This window comes from Ursus americanus, chromosome 4 (assembly GCF_024610735.1).
Source record: "Ursus americanus isolate L20-20 chromosome 4, mUrsAme1.1.p, whole genome shotgun sequence".
NCBI lineage: Eukaryota > Metazoa > Chordata > Mammalia > Carnivora > Ursidae > Ursus > Ursus americanus.
The window spans coordinates 86,529,720-86,551,497 of record NC_142130.1 but is presented as its reverse complement, the minus strand read 5'-3'; the positions used below and the strand labels follow the sequence as shown (position 1 = coordinate 86,551,497).

Genomic DNA, 21,778 nt, shown 5'->3' with positions numbered 1-21,778 from the left:
TTCTTCCTTATCAAGATAAAGGAGAGATGTGTGAAGTCAGTGCAAGGACGTCTGTGGCCGTGGATGTTTGCCCGTGTCGTGAAGCCGTTTTGCTGTACGCTTTTCCTTGTAACGTTGCTTTCTTGAAATTGAACACCACTGATCTCTCTTTAAGAAAAATGCTTCAGAAAATATACAGGAAGAGGCTTTTTTTTTTCTTTCTTTCTGTGGTTGGACTGCATGTTGTGTGGTTTCAGAGGCACTTCCTTTGGTTGCCCCAAGCCTGGAGTTTCCTCAAAACCAGAGAGCTTTCTCTTAGAAGGACTCGAAAATCATGATCGGATACTGCTGAAGCATCTTCAGCCACTGCTCCCTGGTCCCTTCTTAAACTGGGGGTGATCAGCATTCTCCCAGAAGAGAGAAGCATCTAAGACATTCACCAGGGGGTCGTTCAGCATTTAGAAGAGGGGAAACAAGGGTAACATAAAGAAATGCATTGAGAATTAGGCAGGGAGAAAACACATCAAGTACAGTTTTAAAAGAAATAAAAAGGAGAAGCTTAGTGGCTCACAAAGTTGTTTTTTTTTTTTTTTTTTTTTTTTTTTTTGCAAACATGGCATCCGGAGTTGTGCTTTTTGCTTTTTACCCCAGCAAAATAGCAACATCAACAGCAAGACCATTCAGAAACAAACAAACAAACAAAATAAAACCCAGGGGAAAAAAAAACAAACCCTAACCCTAATTAGTGTAGACCTTTTGTTGCGAGGGTTAGAAACTGAGTTGATTTAAGGCCAAAGTGGAAATGCATTGGCCCCTGGAAGGAACAGGATAAAGCTAGATGTAGGGGACAGTCGAACTTAGAGAAATCAGCACATCAGGCTTCTCTTTCTGGTTTTCATATTTTTTTTCCTCTATCAGATTAGTTTTTCTCCGTCTGGCTTGAGCCTAGCAGAGGCATGGCTGTCAGCAGCTCGAGGCTGACATTCTCAGTTTTACAAGTCCTCTGATTGGCTTCAGTTGATCATCAACCACGTCTGGACCCATTGCTATGTCCAGGGTCTTGAGGTTCCGTGATTTTCCTTGCCTGGTTCATGCTCATCTTTGTGGCTGGGGTGGTGGAGAAGAAAGCGTGAAGGTGCTCATAGAAAAACAGTCACAAATAAAGGAGGAAAGGAAGGGTCGCCACCACCATCTTAGGCAAAAAAAGACATATCCGAGAACTTGATGTTCCTGTTAGAGGGGGTGCGTACTGATCAGAAAGTAAAGCAATTCATGTCTCACGGTGCAAGTAAGAAAAACAGGGGCTCATTGCCCCAAGAGGTGATAGTTGGGCATTTCTTTAAACATAAAAATAGAGCACACTCATAGCACTCAGAGCACATCCATGATTTATCGTGAGGAGAAAGGCAGTATTGGGTGGAGGGCTTGAATTTTTGGGCGCACTGTGGGGACAACCATCACACCTTTCCCATTTGCTTTTTGGTAGCCCTGGCTTGTAAACATCAGATCCCAATGCTTGTCCAGTCCAGTGACACCAAAGAAGTGGGGAAGAGGAGGGGTGCACTGAGCCCACTCTTAAATGCTGCTTTCATTTTTAAATAAAGTCACAGCAAGGGGTATATTCTTATGGTGGCCACATACATATTCATGTCTACATCAATGTGTGGGTATGTACCTATGTAAATACATATATATACTTTACCTACCTACTTACCTATCCATCTAATCAATGATCTCTCTGACAATATTCCTTAAAGAAGAGTCACCTGAATCTATAACCATATGATCTTTAAAGGTTGGAGGAGAATGTCTTCATGAATTAAGTGTCTCCTTTAGAACAAGTATTTGATCTTATGTGTCATTAACTGTCTTACTTATGGAACTTTACAGAGATCTACTGTAGTGCTATTTATATGGGATTTTATATCTAGAGTCTAAGAGGCTTTCTTATTTGGGAAGGGGGAGTTAATATTTGGTGGGAAATATTTTTCCCTAAGATGGTTAGTTTTCATGTGATTTTATTCACTTTTTTAAACTAGTGAAATATGCCAACCCACCCAGAATATAGTACACAAAACTTGAGGGTACGGCCTCATGGGCAGCACGGTCATCACCAGCTCAAGCAGTGGAACATTGCCAGCCGCCCCAGAAGACCTCTCTTTCCATCCTCAATCACAGTCTCTTCCCACCTTCTAAGGGTAACAACTGGGCTTAACTTTTCCATTGTGTTTTTGCTTTTCTTACAGTTTTGTGACTTAAATATGTATCTCTGAGCACTGTCATTTAGTTTTGCTTGTTTTTGAACCTTCTATGAATGGAAACATTTTTATTTAGTATTCTAGGTCCGGTTTCATTTCCTCACCTTTTTAAGAAATGAGATTCATTTCTTTTGTGTGTACCTCTGATTTATCCATATTTGTTATTACACAGTTTTATCGTGTGAATAGATCATAACTGATACAGTAGCCATTCTATGCCTGATGAACACTTGGGTGAGTTTAGTGCTTGGCTGTTATGCCTAATGCTGCAAAGAATATCTTGGGATATCTTCCCCGGAGCACGTGTGCATGCATTTCTTGGGGTGTCTCTAGGAGTGGAATTGCTGATTCTTCATTTTTAATGGGTAGCTGACCAGTTACACTCTCCCTGGGAGTAGAAGGGAGTTCCTCTTGTTTCAGGTCCTCAGGGAAATGTCCTTATCACTCATCTGAATTCTAGCTATTCTGGTAATAAGTGGATTTCTTGATTTTAACTTACATTTTCCTGAAAATCAATAACGTTAAGATCCTTTTCATAGGTTTATTGGCCATTTGGAGTATCCTTTTTTGTGGATTGCCTGTTCAAATCACTTGTCATTTTCTACTTGGTAGTCGGTCTTATTGATTTGGGGTGTGTGTGTGTGTGTGTGTGTGTGTGTGTGTGTGTGTGTGTGTGTTTAACATATTCTGGATAATACGCCTTTGTTGGTTTTGTGAGTTGCAAATAGGGTCTCCCAGTGTGGCTTGCCTTTTATTCTCTTATTTATTTTTTAAATAAATAACTATCTTTTAACTAAATAAATACATTTTCAGTCTGAATGTAATCAAATTAGTTATTTGCCTTTATGTCTGTCCTATTTAAATAAAATCTCTTTTTTGAAAAAGATTTTATTTTTAAGTCATCTCTCTACACCCAACGTGGGGCTCGAACTCACGAGCCCTAGATCAAGAGTCACACATTCTTCTGACTGAGCCAGCCAGGTGCCCCTTAAAATCTCTTTTTGATCCAAGGTGACCCATTGTTACCTTAGGTTACAAAGTCTTGTATAAATTGGTACTTTTTCCTTCTCAGATAACACTGGGCATTAGAGTACTGTAACTCCTTTTACGCCCCCCTGGTGTATAGGATATTGTCATGGCGTGTCTTTTTTCTTTCCTATCACTTACAATCTCCTGCAATACTATTATTTTATCTCTGGTTCAGGTGGTGTCTTTATTTCTACTCAGTATATGGCAGAACACTTAGGAGACAACAGCTCAACCTCTCCTGGTTCCTTCTGTTTCTGTTGAGAAATCAGTTGACAGCCCAAGGGGTGCGTCTTTGTCGGCCATTATAATGTCTGCCTCTTGCTGCTTGTACGATTTTTCTCTTGGGCTTTTCCAGTTCTGCTATGACATGTCTCAGTGTAAGTATCTTCTTATTTCTTCTGCTTGGGCTTTGGAGGACTTCTGGAATCTGTGGATTGGTGTCTTTTGTGCATTTTGGAAAATTGCCAGCTTGTATCTCTTCTCCCTGATTCTCTTTTTTTTTTTCCCTGCATGTTTCTTTCTCACTGTCTTCTCTGTCTTTTATTTTCTCCTTCTCTGTTTTTCTATTTTTTGTCTTTCTGTGCTTCATTCTTCCAACTAGTCTGAAAAGGAGATACCGTTTTATTCACTCAGCAATTGGTCTTCTAGGCCCTGCTGTGTGCTAGGCCCTGTCCGAGGCAGTTGGGATACCTCAGTGAACAAAGGAGGCAGATCCTTGTCTTTGTGAATTACCATTAAATAATAAACAATTGTTTAATTAGTTATTAATAGTCCTTCATTTTAGTTAGTTAACTGAATGCTGTAATGTGCTGGAAGGTGGTTTAAGTGCATCAAAAACAGGAAAAGTAGAGCTGCTTTGGGGAGAGGGGCAGTTTTGGGGGGGAAGTGGGGCCAGTTTGGGTACAGTCATGAGAAGGTACCATTTGAATGAGGACTTAAAAGAATCAGCTAATTGCATATCTGGAATGTTCCAGAAAGAGGGAGTGTGTCTGGAAAGTTCAGGGAACATCAGAGAGGCCAAGTGTGGCTGAAGCAGCAGGAGCTAGGGGAGAAGGAGCAGGAGGTGAGGGATGACAAGCTTTGTAGGTCCCTCCAGGGAGTTTGGCTTTTACCCCTAGATTGGAGCAGAGGGCAGTGTGATCTGATTTGCACATCAAAGGAACCCCTCTGGCTTCTGGGGTGAGATCAGACTGTGCAAACAGGGAGTTTTGCTCTAGCCCAGCAAAGAGTAGATGGTGGCTCAGAATATAGTAGCAACCAGGGGTGGGGCGTTGAGAGGTGATTTAGATTTAGAGGGAAAAAGGCATCTCTTCCTATGGTGGCCGATGCTCCAGGAGAGCAAGGGGATTTGATAATGTAGTGGAGAGAGAGGGGAATTGCTGGACTATTATCCTCGAGTGCAGGGGGTGCCTAGGGTCTAGTCACAGGAGGACAGATGGATTTTTAGATGAGATATGGGTAGTTATCTGTGGTCACAGACAGGAGGTAGACTATATGGGTACAGATAGAGGCTTGTTGGTGAATATACACAGGCTTGGAAGCTGAGGTAGTCCTATCTGACTGCTCCAGTCTTCTCAGAGAAGTAGGACAAGAGATCATCACCTGAGGAAAAAAGATGAGGAGAAATTATTGGGCATTTGGAATGGGAAGAGTAGATAGGAACGTCACGAAGGGGTGAATGGACTGGAGATTTTGGTATGAAATCGCCAGTTTCATTTAGGGCAGACTTGACCTTAGTGGTCATGAGTTTAAAGTAAGACCAGTGGACTGTTCAGCTGTCTGGGGGCAGGTGCCAAGCAGGCAGCTTGTTGGGTCTAACCAGGTTGGTATCTTTGCCAAATGGATGTGACTAAGTGATAGAGGGGCCAGGGAGTTAAGGAAGGGAACTCAGTGATAGACCAGGGAGGACTGTGAGGCAACATGGCTGTGAGGGCCACCGGAAGGGGGAGGGGGTTGTTGGGCTTGAGGTCTGAGGGGGTTAATCTGGACAAATGGGAGGTGGTGAGCTGAGAGTGGGATGCATGATGTTGACTGTATGGAGAGATTACTGGTCTTTCCCCCTTTCTTAAACAAAATGCTATTTTGGAGACTTAGCATGCTGGGTCTTGAAAATTCTTAATGTAGGTTGAAAAGCCCAGTACTTGCGTATTATTGGAATAAACGTATATTTCCCTCCTTGTTCCCTATTTCTCTTCTTGTTGTTTGGGGTTCAGAAGGAAGTGGCAGAGGACTTTATTTCTGTAGTTTCAGGAGAGAGCTCAGGCCTGCGTGGTTTTGCTCATACTTTCTGGTCTTGGTTATCATCACAAGGGTGTATTCAGTCTAAGTCAACAAATATTTTTGAGGGTCTACCATGTGCTAAGTAAGCTGTCTTCCAGGCATTCAAGATAGAGTTGGGGGAAGAATGGATCAAAATCCTTGCCTGCGTGGGGCTTAGATTCTAGTGAGGGAGAGGAACAATACATAAGACAAATCATAAAATAAGAAAATGTTTAGTGTATGTTTTAAAGAGAAAAAAGTAAAGTAGGAAGTGAAAAAGGAAATGTGTCCCAGAAAAAGGTGGTGGTACACCGTTGGTGGGAGTGGGTAAGAGGACTTCACTGAGAAGGGGACAGTGAACAAAGACCTCAAGTCTAAGGTCACGTGTTTACTCAGAATAAAGATAAGTCCCCAGTGGAAGCAAAAGCATGAGTTGGCATGCCAAGTCCTTATGAAAACCCAAACCCATGCTAATGCCAACGGCTAAGAATATTGATTTTGGTTAATGAACTTGAATGAGCCAGTAGGATCTATGTGTGTGGGTCAATATGTGTCTATGAGACTGTGGAAATGGGCAGTTCATTAACAGCTATATTTGACTCTTTTCTGGGGGGGTGGGATGGGCTCCCTGGGGGGTGTTCCTTCAGAAGGTCGCTGACCTCAGACCCAGCCAACCTGACTAATTTTTGCCCAATGGAAAGTTATGTGGGCAAGGGTTTACAGCTGTTCTTCAATGGGCTGAGTTCATCTGTGGCCAGAGAAGAGAACAAAGGCTCTTAGGATACAGGGCTTTGGCAGGAGCCACAAGTCTGAATCATAAGCCCAAGTCTAAGAAAGGTGTGTGAATTCGTTGGAGCAAGAAGAGTGAAAGTCAGGGTTGGCTTGTCTCGGTCATGGCCAGGCCTCCACAAGGATTTCGTTTGGTGGCTTGGCGTCGTTGTGACCCAATGCTGAGGACTCCCTTCTCTCAGAAACCAGACGACTGAGCCTTGGTGTGTCAGATATCCAGTGAGTTTGTCAACCTGCTTGGGAGAGCCTACCCCACACCGACTGGTTGGCATGTGTAGCTCTTGGTACCTTGCCAAGAGCAGTGTGTCATCCTGTGAGTCACCTGCCATGTTTTACAGAGAAGTCTGGGGGAGCATGTGCAAAATTCTCTTCATTATGTGTTTCTTTTGATTGTGAACCACCACTGTAAGTAGCTGAGCACAAAATACCCACCTAATGGTTAATTATCTCAGTCCAGACCTTGAACTTGCCGAATGCACAGGAACTTGGTTCTGCAAAAGGGCCCAGTGACTATATTGACGAGATTCCAGCACATACATTATGCATGTTCTTTGACTGCTGCCCAATTTAACTTGCTCCTCTTAGGTACCTTGTTCATCGTTTTTCTCAGACGGGGTGATGATTACCTGCCAGAAGCTTCATGACAAACCCTGAAATACGTTGCTTGCTTGCTATGTTTGGCCTTGAGAGGGGGATGCGTGCCCCATGAGCAGGCGCAGGCTCTGGGAATCAGGTTCGGCTCTCCGACTTTGTGAGCCCAGAACCCATGCCTTTTAAAGGTGGTGATAATAATAAAATCACATACAAGCTGCCAAGACTGTAGGCCACGTGTGGCAAAGGGATGAGGGAGGGCTGCGGTCCCAGCCTCAGAGCGACCAGCTTGGAATTTCAGACCTAACTCCCACTTGTCAGGTGGCTTTGGGTGGTTCGTGTAACCTTTTGGAGCCTCAGTGTCTTTATCTGTAAAATGGATCTAGTTCTCATACTTTGTTGAGTTGTCATGGGGACCAGGCACAAAAATGGATGAGTGGCCCTCAGCCCTGTGGTTTGCACGAAGTGCTCAGGAAATGTGATTCATCCTTGGGGAGCGTCACAGGCGTAATGCTATTGTAACCCACTTTCCAGATGAGACAGTGAGGTTTTACAAGGATTAGGTGATGGGCTGTTGACTAGCAAAGGAATTCCTGGCCAGTTCAGGTCCGTTAAATGTGTAAAAAGTGGTTGTTAAAATGTGTGCCATTTCACGTACTCAACTGGCAACTTGAGTTTGGTGCATTTCTCTCACTCTTACGGTGCTGGGTTCACATCCACCCTTCAGGTTCTTGATCTGCTTTGAAGTTGGGGATGGGAACAGATTGGGGGAAGCCGAGGTACAACGAGGGATATTTCGTCCCGGTGCGACACCTGGCATACCGTGAAAGCTTTGTCTGCGAGGAGGTGTGCCTTGTTTTATCTTTATAATTGGAAAAGATTTAATTTCATAGGTTAGACAATCCCATTTTATCTCTTACAATCAGAGAAAATTGCTCTTTTAGGTATGTGATTAAGATCGTGGCAATGCGACGGGGAGAACAGGCACATTTTAAAGCTGGTTAATGTGCTTAGATTAAAGTTCTGATTACTTTTGTTTTTAGCAGCAGTATTTTGAAAAGCTACGTGGTCCTGAGCCGCCAACAGGTTGCAAATGAGGCGTTGTTTTGAATCTTTAAGAAAAGTTGTAGTAAAAAATCTACGTAAGATAGAATTGGCCATTTTGACCGTTGTTAAGTCTGCAGTTCCGTGGCGCTAATGAGGTTCCCAGTGTTGTACGATGACCACTGTCTGTGTCCCAGACTCTCTCGTCGCTCCCACAGCAGCGCTGTAACCATTAAATGGTGACTCCCCATCCCCCCGTCCTTCACCATTTGGTAACCTCTAGTCTCCTTTCGGACTCTTTGTACCTGCCTGTTCTAAGATATTTCGTGTAAGTGGAATGATGCAGTCGTTGTTCTTTTGTGTCTGACTTCATCTGGCATACTGTTTTCAAGGTTCATCCATTTGTAGCCTTTTTCTGAACTTTATTCCTTTTATCGGCTTTATTCCTTTTGTCCGTTGTACGAATGGGCCACATTTTGTCCATCCGTCCATCTGTTGATGGACGCCTGGGTTCTTGACCCTTTTTGCCAATTGTGCACAGGGCTGCGGTACATATTTACGTGCAAGTGAAAAGATGCTATTTTGCAGCATCTGTAGAGACATGTTTTGGTTTCTTGGGGAGAAATTGGAGGAGGCTTGTCTTTGGCCAGGGTGCCCACATGACCCCTCGGGCATGTATGAATCCGTCCCACATCACCCCCAGGCTTACCTGCAGTCTTGCCGAGCCTAGCAATTTGTTTGGGAGGTTGCTGGCTGCTGGTGAATCAGACCGCTTTCAGCCGTCCGGCTTGACTGCGTCCTTCTGTCCGGGTCTCTGAGCCTCTTGTTTGCTCATCTGGGGCTGAGCCAAGACATTTTTCACACACCTAGTTATTATGGTTTGCTTATTAGTTTTCGATGGGCTCAATTTATATAATTTTTTAAATTTATATGTGCCTTTTGTACTGTGTTGGGGCCCAAAATTATATATGCATATACTGCATTTAATGTTTATTTTATGGATTTTTTTTTTTTCTGGTGAGGAATAATTGAGTTGGCAGGACATACAGTAGATTTGTTTAAGTAGATCTGGGTTCTAGACTGAATCTACCATTATTTTATTATGTGAGCTTGAGTGAGTCACTTAATCCTTCTGACCTCAATGGGTGAGTGATTAATCAGAACCCCTTCTTACTCTTATGTATCTGGGTCTGCGACTCTGCATGTGTCTGTTGCCTACCCCAGGTCACTTAATATTTTGAGATATCGGCTTATTGTATTTCTGATTGAAAATACTCATTGCCAAGAGAGTTTCCCTTTCTCCACATCCTCGCCAACATCTGTTGTTTCCTGAGTTGTTGATTTTAGCCATTCTGACCAGTGTGAGGTGGTATCTCATTGTGGTTTTGATTTGTATTTCCCTGATGATGAGTGATGTTGAGCATTTTTTCGTGTGTCTGTTGGTCATTGGTATGCCTTCTTTGGAGAAATGTCTGTTCATGTCTTTGCCCATTTCTCAACTGGATTTTTTGGGTTTTTGGGTATTAAGTTTGATAAGTTCTTCGTAGATTTTGGATACTAGCCCTTTATCTGATAAGATATTTGCAAATATCTTCCCCTTCCCCTCTTACACTGTTGGTGAGAATGCAAACTGGTGCAGCTACTCTGGAAAACAGTATGGAGGTGCCTCAAAAAGTTAAAAGTAGAGCTACCCTACGACCCAGCAATTGCATTATTAGGTATTTATCCAAAGCATAGAAACTGATTCGAAGGGGCACATATACCCCATTGTTGATAGCAGCAATGTCCACAATAGTCCAAAGTATGGAAAGAGCCCCAATGTCCATTGACAGATGAATGAATAAAGAAGATGTGGTGTGTATACACAACACACAAACACACATACACACACACAATTGAATATATGTACTCATACACTGGAATATTACTCGGCCATCAAAAGAATGAAATCCTCCCATTTACAATGACGTGGATGGAACCTAGAGGGTATTATGCTAAGCAAAATAAGTCAGAGAAAGACAGACATACAATTTCATTCATGTGGGATTTAAGAAGCAAAACAGATGAACATGGGGAAGGGAAGGAAAAATAAGATGAAAACAGAGAGGGAGACAAATCATAAGAGACTCTTAACTCTAGGAAACAAACTGAGGGTTGCTGGAGGGGAGGGGGATAAGGGGATGGGGTAACTGGGTGATGGGCATTAAGGAGGGCACTTGATGAAACGAGCACTGGGTGTTATATGCAACTGATGAACCACTAAATTCTACCTCTGAAACAAAAAAAAGAAAAAGAAAATACTCTTTGCCTGTTGGATTTTGTTTACATTAGGGAAAATGGCACCAAGTGCTCCCAGAGTACAGAAAATCTACGTCTATGTTCTTAGAAAGGAAAACACCAGTGGATTCTCATTTGCATGTTTCCTCTGACATTAGAAGTCACTTAATAATGATTCTGTGCCTGTCACTAGCAGAGGACTGTGTAAGGTGTCAGGTGTTAGAGATGCATCTATGGGCGTGGTCCTTGTCACTTCACTGTTGCTCCCAGGTGCTGGGTGTGTCCTTACACTCAGCTTCACCTTATTCCCACCTACCCTTCCTGCAGTATGTTTTGGTCCCTACATTGTGGAATGATAGTTTCCAGTGTTTAAATATAAAATAAAAATTAAAACCCTCAATAACAAAACCAAGTACCAGTTAGGATGGTTGTCCTCAGTGGGTGCCCTGGGCCTGTGTGTCTCACTCTGGTGGTCCTCGTGAGGGGGCTTGCTGCTTCCCCACAATAGGGACTTGAGGAAGGGCTCAAGAGGTCTTTCCGTGGCCTCTGGGTCTTGGAAGGTCTCCCACTCTCCCATTTGGTGCATCACTAGTGTCTGAACTGTATTTCTCTCATGACTAAAATAGCAATATCAACACGAAAACCTTGAAAACATTTAAAACACTAACATGGTTGCTTATTTCCTGACTGAAAATTGTTTTTGCACATTTTAGGGCCCCTCAGCATTTAGCAGAAGTATTGGGTACGTGCCCTATATGCGGCCCGTTAGCCCATGTAACCCCCTGGATTGTCAATAGATGTTGATTTCAACTCCCCATTTTACTGAAAGGGAAGCCAGGTGGTTTGCTCTAAGTTATTCCTCTGGTGGTTGGTGGAGCGCGGACTCGAGCAGGGCCTTATTTCACACCCTTGCTTCTCCCTTGACCAAAGGAGGCCTCCTCGATGGGACTGCTCCCTGAGCCCCAGTGGGAATGCTCCCTGGGGGCTATATTGAGGACCGGAAGGCTATCCTGGCTCCACACATTCTTTGGAGAGAAGGCAGGACTGAAATTAGAACTTGACTTCTTATCTTCTTGCATTAGTTATTCAGCACGACCGCGCTTTTAGTGCCAATAATAATTATTATTGTTTATTGCTGCTGAGCAGAGAGGTGTCTAAAAGAGGCCACACCAGGGAAAACCCAGATGCTCTCGCCCCCACGAACCACATGTACCTCTTGTGCTAGGCTCACAGGGCCCTTGGCACCAACCGCCTCACTGTGCGTGTGGGCAGGACAGCATCTGGCCCCATATGGTTGATTGCGAGTCAGTATGTGAAGGGTTCATGGACTTTTCCTTTGGCTTCTTGTTACCTTTATCCTCGGGTTGCACTTCCTGCCCTTTCCTCTTTCCCTTCCAGTTACAAGCATGGCTTCAGTTATAAATATGAGAGCCACCAGTGAGTCCCGAAACTCTTGACTCTGGCATGTTCCATAAACATTGTGTGAGCAGTTGTCATTTGGGGCACTCAAAGCAACGGGAGTTTTAAAATCATGGGAACATGTGATTGGAAGATAGAACTAGGAAGCCAGAGAATATTAAGTGGGCTATTACCACTTAAATAGTTGAGGAAATCGAGGCTTCTGGATTATGAGGAACTTGCCGCACATTTAGTCCCTACTGGGTATCCTGGATGCAGGGTATTTAAAGGCTATACAAGTTTTCTTGGCCTCTTTTTGACAGACTTTGTATTTTTCAGGAGTACTTTTGCTTCTTTGTTAGGCGTTCAGTTTTCAGATGGAGAAAACTCTGTTCAAAGTCACTAAGTTTGCTTGGTGTGAGGTTTAATTTTAAGTTGTAAAACTTTTTTGCATCAAATCAAATTGAATGAGGGCCTGCGCTTGAAGACGTCGTCTGAGAGGACGAACCTCGGTTTTTCTGTCAGAGAGAAGGAAGGCTTCATCCGGGGATTTCAGACATGGGTTTTCAAACACGTCAGCATTCTTGGTGAGCCTCAGACCACCAAGTGCAAGGGGGGTGGGATGGATCCATATTTAGACTTTTGATCCGTTTCAAATATGAAAATTTGATTTCGGCAATCATTCGGTAGCCAACCACAAAATGTATTCGTGACAAAGCTGTGGAATTTCTGTAGCGATACCATATGATTAACGGGATCTGGATTTGGACCTGCAATGATGCTGGGGAGTCCTGTCTTTGGATTCAGATCGTCTGTGTTCATCAACACCCCTGTTGGGCTTCACCTAACTGAGGAAGAGAATGCTCTTTTCTCTAGCTTTGCTGCTGGTTTGCCGTTTCGAGGTGACACAGGTGACAGCAGGTTGATGTGGGCCCTTGTTTGCCTTGTGCCTGGGAACCCACCTTGGCTGTCTATGTGAGCTGGGAAAGGTGGGGAAGTAAACTCCATTGCAGGAGTTGGTGTCAAAATCTTGGACCTTGTCAGCTCAGCGGACGGCAGCCCTCTTTCCATTAAGCTGTCCTGATCTTTGATCAAGTCGGTTCTGAAGACCCTGGAGCAGAAATCCAGAAGAGTCTTGCTTAAGGAAGGCATTGGTGTCATTGAGAACACAATCTGAAAGGAATTTTAGTCAGCAGTTGTAGGTCAAGTTTATAAAACAGCAAGATAAAGCCGGAATTAAAATCTTTGGGGAAATAAACTCTCCATAGTTTTTTTGTTTCTGAGCGTCAGTTCAACTGACAAAGGGAAAGAGAGCTGTCTGACCCTTTCTTTTTTTTTTTTTCTTTTTCTTTTTTTTTTTTTTTAAAGATTTTATTTATTTATTTGACAGAAATAGGAACAGCCAGCGAGAGAGGGAACACAAGCAGGGGGAGTGGGAGAGGAAGAAGCAGGCTCACAGCGGAGGAGCCTGATGTGGGGCTCGATCCCACAACGCGGGGACGCCGGGATCACACCCTGAGCCGAAGGCAAACGCTTAACCGCTGTGCCACCCAGGCACCCCTGTCTGACCCTTTCTGAGTTTCCCGCCACATACCAAATGTTGTTTTCTAACATATATTTATTTATTCGGTATATGGTCTTATATCTGTGTAGCTAGCTCTTGGGTAGATATCCGTGACCAGGACAAATACCTTAGAAGGGTGTCAAGGCTTCGAGTTTTTCAAAATATTTTTACATAAATCTTTTTATTTGTGGTAGCGTTTGATTATTTTTGTAACTAACACCGTCCCCCGCTTTCGCCTGATCTTGGGAAATTGTTAAGCACAAAAGTCAGCTGTGCTCCCTCTACTGGTTGTATTGCTTTGGAACAGAAACACTATGCATTCTTGATTAAGTTCATTGCTTTTGGTGGGACTCATACCTGTGCTCACATTTTCTTTTCCTAAATTCGTATGGCTTTTAAGAAGCAAGACTAATGGCAGTTAGAGCTCCAAGTAAAGAAGCTGGTGACATAATGAGGGATAGGGCGTTCTCCGTCCTGCCCATTTATATAGGGGTGTGTGGAGAGGACCCGCCAGCCTGGCATCCTTCCTTCCTTTGATGCCAGGAGCAGCTCCCCGTGGGGCTGGGGGCCACTGCCTGAGGACCTCTCAGGTTCTGAGGTTGTGAGCTTTCACCCATGTCAGGTATTTTGCGATCTGTCAGCCACTGAATGAAACCAGCAGGTTTTCTGTGGGCTCACAGGTTGTTCCGACTCTGAACTCAGGGTGCCTTGCAGATTCCTCCAGAAGTGACTATAGGAGGGTCTTTATTTACTGGCTTGAGAGATGGGTAATGAGGTGAGGACCAATTCCATTCCATCAACGTGCATTTATCACATACCGACCATCCGTGAGGCTCTGAGGGAGTTCAAGGGGAGCAGACCCACTGTCCCGTGCCCCGTTTTGAAAAACACTGAGCCACAAGAACAAGACTGCTCCCGGCATTCTAGAGTTTCAAAGAAACACTTCTTCGGTAATGATGAGACGAAAACCTGTAGAAAAGCTGTCTTCACTTTGTAGGTCCTTCAGCCTGATGGGTAGACATGGTGGGGCTTGCATCTTTTTTCCTGTAAGTGATTTGTAACTTTCTTTTCGATAAGCTCTAATGAGATGAAACATCCTTCCTGTTCTCAATGGAGCGTCTCCAGCTCAAGACCATCAATGGAGAAATGAATCTGGTGCCTGTGATAAGCCCGCTTTGTCTGTGTATCTTGCACAGCGCCTACCCTGCCTCCTCCCCGAGACGTGCTATCTGTGATCCTAGAGCTGATACCCCTGCCTTATGTCATCTTCCTCTCCACCCCCTTCTTGATGATTGCCCTCTAAATTTGACGCAGTCCTTAGCTTCATGCGTGCATAGGCTTGAGGCTGTGCCCCCTATGCCTGAATGCTTTCCTGCTTCTGACCCCAGTGCCCACTCTGATCGCACACAGGTGGTCCAGCCATCGGATGCTGCATGGTGGAAAAGGAGGGGAAATGCTATTCTATATCCTTATAAGTCCCCCGGGAGTCTCTTCCTGATGCTGATGATTATATATGGAATGAATAAATTCAGTGACTGTTGATAGTGGAGCCTGTCTCCCAGGGCTTCTAATCAGTCAGCAGTATTGGCATTTGGGGGCTGGATAATTTTTTGTTGTGGGAGGCTTTCCCATGCAGCATATCCATGTCTTCTGCCTGCTCGATGCCAATAGCTTCCTCAAGTTGTGATGACCAAAAATGTTTCCACTATTGTTGAATGTTCCCACTGGGCAAAGTCACTTCCTGTTAAAGGTGACTGCCAATTTCATGCATCCCGTCTCTTTATTCTGCTCCTTCAGAATTCTCCATGGACATTCTTTTGGTCACTTGCTTCATTCATTTAACAAATATCTATGGATTTTCTACTTATGCCAGCCTCTGTGCAAGGTACTAGGAATATAAAGATGAGCTAGGCATCTCCTTCTTCATGTTCATATATACATATATATATATATATATATATATATGAGAATATATATGAGTCAATTTTGAATGTATCATGGTTTCCACTGTTTTGGGTTTTATCATTATTATCTTGTAAGTTCCCTTTTCTGAATGTCGCTCCCAACCTACAACTCTGGCAGGCAGTAGTTGAGTAATTAGGACTTTTTTAGTGAATGTTGTGTTTCTATTTCTGTAGCCTGGGTCTTTGAGGAAAGCCCCTTGCCGTGCGGGTCAGTGTCATCGACTTTGACACCGCTATTAACCTTGTAAAATGATAATGGTCTATTAATCTATCAATTTCATCCATGAATGCTTCAGCTGTTACAGATATGGCCTCTACTTGTCATTCCAGGTCTCCTCTTATATTATGATTTCCTTCATTTTCTTTAAACAGCCACCTGAGGCTTCATTTAACATGTGTGGTCATTTTTTAGTGTTATTTAATGAAACTTCTGTTTCGGAACCAAGGTCAGGCCTAGCGAAGGGATGATCACTGGATTGCTTTTGGGTGGACTTTGAAGTTAGCTCGTGTCCTTCAGAATGCTCAGAAACTGTGGTATGAATATTGCTCATGGGAAATTAAGTTTATGGCAGCTATTTTTCTAGGGGGAGGGAAAAGGATATATTTCAGGGAGGAGTTTACAGTTGGTTCTAACTATGTTGGTAATTTTAATTTTTTTTTGGTGCATAATGGATACTTGAGGGTTCACTATATGATTTTCAAATATATTTTTGCACGTCTGAAGTATTTTGTAGTAAGTTTTAAAGGACATACAGCCAGTTGTAAGTTTGCTTTTTGTTTTTCTGACCCCCATTCTGTGTAAGTCGATGTTTAGGAATTAGGTCTCTCCTGGCCATCCTACCCACATTCCTGCCTGTGCAGAGGGGGCATCATGCAGTTATTTAAGATTTCTAGCTTTTTATTTTATTTTATTTTATTTTTATTTAGTTTTTAAAGATTTTATTTATTTATTTGACAGAGAGACAGCCAGCGAGAGAGGGAACACAGCAGGGGGAGTGGGAGAGGTAGAAGCAGGCTCCCAGCGGAGGAGCCTGATGTGGGACTTGATCCTGGAACGCCAGGATCACGCCCTGAGCCAAAGGCAGACGCTTAACGACTGCGCTACCCAGGCGCCCCTAAGATTTCTAGCTTTTTAAATAAAAAAAGAGGCATTGCCTTCTTGCCCTGTGCTGCCGAGAAAAAAATGTGATAGGAACTTAGGCCTTCTGCAGGGAGGCCAGGTTCATCTGTGAAATGGTTCAGGTCTGTTAGGAATAAATTTTCCCCAAGGTGGTGGAGGAGCCCAGAGCTGGGACTCCCAGTGACAGCCGGCCTGAGTTCTTGGTCTTGGGAACGCCAAGGGGAGAATTAAATTGGGGAAGGAGGTGGAGAGGAGGGAGGCGACCGGTGGGTGGGGAGGAGCGACAAACCCTCTCCAACACACCCAAATGACCAGATTCATCACAGCACGAAACTTCACAAGTTACGCCCACTCCCTCTGCCAGAAGCCGGGGAAGGCTGCTGCTTCCTCATTTCTGTTACTGGAAGTTTGGAGATGTGAGGCAAGACGGGGAAGCATGTGCGCCTTGCTGAGCCGTGGTGAGCGTTAATTTCAAGCCCATTCTTTCCACCGCCGAATTTCTTTGTGTTGGATGGTGAGGGCGCGCAGCCCAGGTGGCTGTGGCGGAGGAGAGGCTGGTGGGGCCCCCCGGAGCTCCGCGCTGCCGCGGCTGGGGGCGGGGGACCGGCACCCGTGCGCCCGGAGCCCTGCGGAATCCGTGAGCCGCGTCTCCACGCTGTGCTGGGACACCCCGGGGGCGCCGCCCGTGTGCTTTCAGGCTCCTGGGTGAAGGGTTGGGGCTTTGCGAGCGCTTTACCTTTCCCTCTTTGCCTTCCCTATCCCGGGATCCTAAAGGGTAGGGCGGAAGGGAGGCTGCGGGATCAGGTTACCCACCAGAGGTGTCCCCGCTGTTCCCGCTGTCTAGCTGCGCAGTCTGTAATCACAGGTCATTGCTGTTGAAAATGAATTCCCTGAAAGGCTTGGGATTCAGTATTTCCGAGGAAATGTTCCGAAGCTGGGGCCCCGGACAGCTTCCTGGGTCAGTGTGGGAATTCCATAGGGAGGCATCAGAAGGCTTGGGTTTCTCATTAATTTTGCGTCCGATTTAGTTCAGCTCAAGACTCCCTAGCTATAGAGGTGTTATTTGTGTATCTGGAACTTTCTTGAAAATATTACATTTTTCTGTGGCAGCTGCTTTATCTCCAGGTCTATTGCCTAAGTCAGATTTGGGTGGGGCGGTGAAAGGAAGTTTGGGTGGAGGCTGGCACCCGGGCTGGGATCATTGCAAGTGACGCTTAATGTATGTTCCAGCAAGTGATGAACTTGGCCAAAGGTAAAGTTTCTTGCAGACATTCTTTAGATTTTATTTGAAACCCCTTTTAGAGCTTTATGGTGTTTGCTCACTGCATGGGGGTCCGATGGAGGCTTTTGGGCTAATTTACCTGTTTCACCTATTTTATATCCAGTCAACAGGTTAGTGCAGAGCAGTGGGAGCTCTCTCTCTCTCTCTCTCTCTCTCTCTCTCTCTCTGTGTGTGTGTGTGTTGTAAGATAATCCTTCATATGAATTTTTAGAGAATTGTCTTATTTTTAGGACAACTTCACCGAGGTAAAGAAATGTGTGGTTGTTACTATGTCTCTAGAAAACCAAATTTCATCTTATAAGTGTTTCTCCGAGATCTGGGGTGAGTGCAATTAGGAGGATGTGAAGAGCTGGTTTTATCCTCTTCCTGATATCAGAATGGCACAGCCTGGCTTTTTTGGTGTACCTTCCACTTGAACTTTGGGGTCAGGGGATAGGTTGCTGTGGCCATAGTTTTACTTAGTTTGTTTTCACCTTCCAGCTTCCCTGAAGTTAGTGGGACAGAAGTCAAATGAAATGACTTTTAAGCCAAAGCAGACACGTCCCAGGGAAGAACAGGTTGCATGGTCTGGGTTGTCCCAACAGCCAGAGCCCTGTGTTCTAGCTCCTTGTGGGTCAAGACAGAACATGGCATGCAGATGTGCGCTTGATGCTGACATGAAGTGTGTGGCCTGCTTCCCCCACCCCCAAGAAGTCTGTAGCAACTCACTCAACAGGAAAGACAACCAGATTGGATCTCGTGATAGTGCTGGTGAAACTGACTAATAGACCCTTGCTCACATGGAGTTTTATGGAACAATAATACTTCGCCAGAGAAAGGGAGTATATTATTCATAAAGGTATTTAGATATTGTCACATGGGACTGTTTCATGCAGACACTGGAAATTGGATTAATTCTGTTATATGAATTTGGTAGGTGCAAGTAGGTGTGAGAGAATATTATAATTTCTGTATCATTTTTTTCTTAAGGTCTCCTTACTTTTCCATAAATATCCTGGTTCGACTCTGATTTTTTTCCCCTGAAGTTGCAGATACAGTTTGTTTAATAGAAATAAGGCCATTAAGATTATCCTCTTTTAGTAGGTAGTTTTTTATAGGAATTTTCCTATTTCATGTAAATTTTAAAGTTTATCGGTATACAGTTGCACAAAATATCCTCTTATAATATTTTAAAAGACTGTAGAAATGTTTCCTTTCCTTCCCCCCCCCCCCCGTTTTTCCCCCCAGGGTGGGGAGGGGCTCCACAGCCTACTCGGGGCTCCATCTCAGGACCCTGAGATCATGACCTGAGCCAAAACCAACAGTCAGACGCTTAACTGACTGAGCCACCCAGGTGCCCAGAAATGTTTCCTTTTTCATTCCTGGCATTGGTTATTTGTGCTTTTCTTCTTCTCGATCAGTCTTGCTAATGTATCATCAATTTTATTGGCATTTGGAAGAACCAGCTTTGGTTTTTGTTTGTATTTTAAATGAAACAAAAACACTGCCTCCTTTCCTAAGTATACATGCATTTTAAAAGTTCTGTGCGGTGGAACATGGTCAAAAAAGATTTTAAGAGCCTTTAAAACTAAGTAACTGAGTCTCCTAGCTGTAAGGAGGCAGACATTATGTATTTACTTTATGTGTCTTTGAAATAATGTTTCTCGGTTTTATTAAAACGTTATCTTGTGTTCTTGAGTATCATACACATGGGATCAAATTGTTCTAAGGTGGGTTTTGGGTATTCACTGGCGCACACCCTGTGAAATTGTTTTGGAAACATCCAGCTAGAATTTACATAAGATTTACTGGTAATTTAATGTGAATTGTAGGTGCTTTCAAACCTACTTGACAATACAGATTTACTTTGTACTAGGGCAGAGCAAATTTGCTGTAATGACCGAGGAAGAAAGTTTCGGTTTGGTTCATATTTAATACATGAGTCTTGGCATTTTAACGTGTTCTCAGAAAATCTTTCTAAGTTTGTGACAGTATAAGAACAAGAACTTTAGAGTCAGAAAGAGCTGGATCTGAATTCTTTTTGCCTTTTTTAGAGGGTTTTTTTTTTTTTTTTTTAAACAATCTCTGCATCCAAGGTGGGGCTCGATCGAACTCATGACCCTGAGATCAAGGGCTGCCTGCTCTACTACTGACTGAGCCAGCCCGGTGTCCTTGGATCTGAAGTCTTGCTCTGCCACTTTTAGCCCTAAAATTGTCTAACCTCTCTGAGCTTACATTCTTCTTGTGAGGTGGAAATAATGAAAATTGCTTAGGGGGCTGTTGGTGAGTTTTTTTTAAGATTGATTTATTTATTATTTAAAGACAATGTGTGTGTGCCCAAGAGCTGAGGGAGAATCCTCAAGCAGACTCCCTGTTGAGCTCTGAGCTCTGGGCTCGATCTCAAGACCCTGACTGAGGTTATGATCGGTGCTGAAATCAAGAGTTGGACTCTTAACCCACTCAGCCGTCCAGGCGCCCCTGTTGTGAGATTTCTACGTGAGTGTTCATGGAAGGCACCTGTCTTCTGATTCGGAACAAAGCAGGCCCTTAATCCATTGTAGTGCCTTGCGTGTTTCCCTGTCCTGCCCTTTCTGGTTCTACTCCCAACCTAGCAACTTCTCTCAGTGCCTTCCTTCCAGAAATGTGAAAGGTTATTGCAACAGAATAAAACAAAGGTACTTCTCCCATTTGTTCTCTCTTCATTATGGGCACTTAGTATCCCACTTGGTTGGTGGTATACTGGCTGGATATTTTTCCACTCCAGTTTTTACCTTACCCTCCTGAGATTATTATTTTTTTCTTCAGTTCATCTCACTTCCTTGAGGGTCTCACTGCTCTATTATTTCCTCCCTTCCTTCCTTCCTCCCTCCCTCCCTCTCCCCCTCCCTTTCTCCCTTCCTTCCTTCTTTCCTCCCTCCCTCTCTCCTTCCCCTCTCTCTTCCTTTCTAGAAATGAAATGAGTATGCAGCTCAAAACTTGGCAGAGACTGGGATGTAAGTTAGTGGGGTTGTTCCTATGAAGGCAAAGTTTGTTGGATTTAGTTATTCCAGAACTCTTGTACTCTAGAAAAGATGCTCAACATTACTAATCATCAGGGAAATGCAAATCAAAACTACAGTGGGACACCACCATCTCACTACCCGAAAGACAAGAAATAACAAGTGTTAGGCTGCAGAGAAAAGGAAGGGAACCCCCATGCACAGTTGGTGGGAATGTCACCTGGGAGACAGATGGTGTTGGTGATAACCATATCTGTTTTCTGTCACTCTTTCTTTCTTTTTTCTTTCTTTCTTTCTTTCTTTCTTTCTTTCTTTCTTTCTTTCTTTCTTTCTTTCTTTCTTTCTTTCTTTCTTTCTTTCCTTTCTTTCTTTCTTTCTTTCTTTCTTTCTTTCTTTCTTTCTTTCTTTCTTTCTTTATTTTATTTATTTGTCAGAGAGAAATTGAGAGCACAAGCAAGGGGAGTGGCAGGCAGAGGGAGAAGCAGAAGCAGGCTCCTCGCTGAGCAAGGAGCCCGATACGGGACTCCATCCCAGAACCCCGGGATCATGACCTGAGCCAAAGGGAGATGCTTAACCGACTGAGCCACACAGGCACTCCCACTACTGAATTTTCTGAGAATGTTTTTGCAGAGCTGAAAGTTCCTCGGTACTTCGGGGGAAGTGTGGATTGTTGAATGCTATGGCTGACCTCATAACCAGGAAGGGAAATGAGAGGCATGGGGTGGAGGAGGTTGGCTGGGTAATACTCCTCCACAGAGGAATGTGGCATTATTGAAGTCATCCAACTTTAAGCTATTTGTTCTCTCTGGGGTCTGTCAATTGAAAAGGTCCTTGGGACTATATGGCATCATTAGTGAATGTTTCTTTAGGTGTCTAATAGTACAAGCAGGGAGACGGGGAGGGGAAGGGGTTGTCAGCCGGGAAAAGGCTTTGCGGGGCTCTGCCAACATCATTCACTGCTCTGCCCAAGGAGTGAGTCTTGCTTTACATTTTGTGTAGTGAATTGGCCTCAGCTGGGAAGTGGTTTTCGAAGACAACAGGTCGACTAGCTAGCTGCCTTTGGTCTGGCCCGTCCGCTCTGACCCGGTGTGCTGAGTAACTGTGCTGCTGTTTGTACTGGTCAGGGTTTTTATGAGTGGGGAACAAGGAGGTGTAGTCTTCGTAAGTGTTTTGCAACACCACTCCTCCAGTTTATTTTGATTCTGTTGCTTGAAAACAAGTATTAGCCTGGCCTTCATTGGTAAAA

The 21,778-nt window shown here is 44.0% G+C and overlaps 1 protein-coding gene across 2 annotated transcripts in view; it reads left to right on the top strand.

Moving 5' to 3' along the window:
- The window catches only part of TIAM1 (TIAM Rac1 associated GEF 1), a 369,342-nt gene that overhangs the window by 158,237 nt on the left and 189,327 nt on the right, over window positions 1-21,778 (top strand). The window contains exon 1 of one of the 2 annotated variants that reach the window (XM_045785501.2): window positions 16,563-16,730. The exons of the other annotated variant lie outside the window; for it this stretch is intronic. The gene's annotated coding sequence lies outside the window, so the exon portion shown is untranslated. Of the gene's footprint in view, window positions 1-16,562; window positions 16,731-21,778 lie in introns of those variants that run through there. 2 annotated transcript variants of the gene reach the window in all.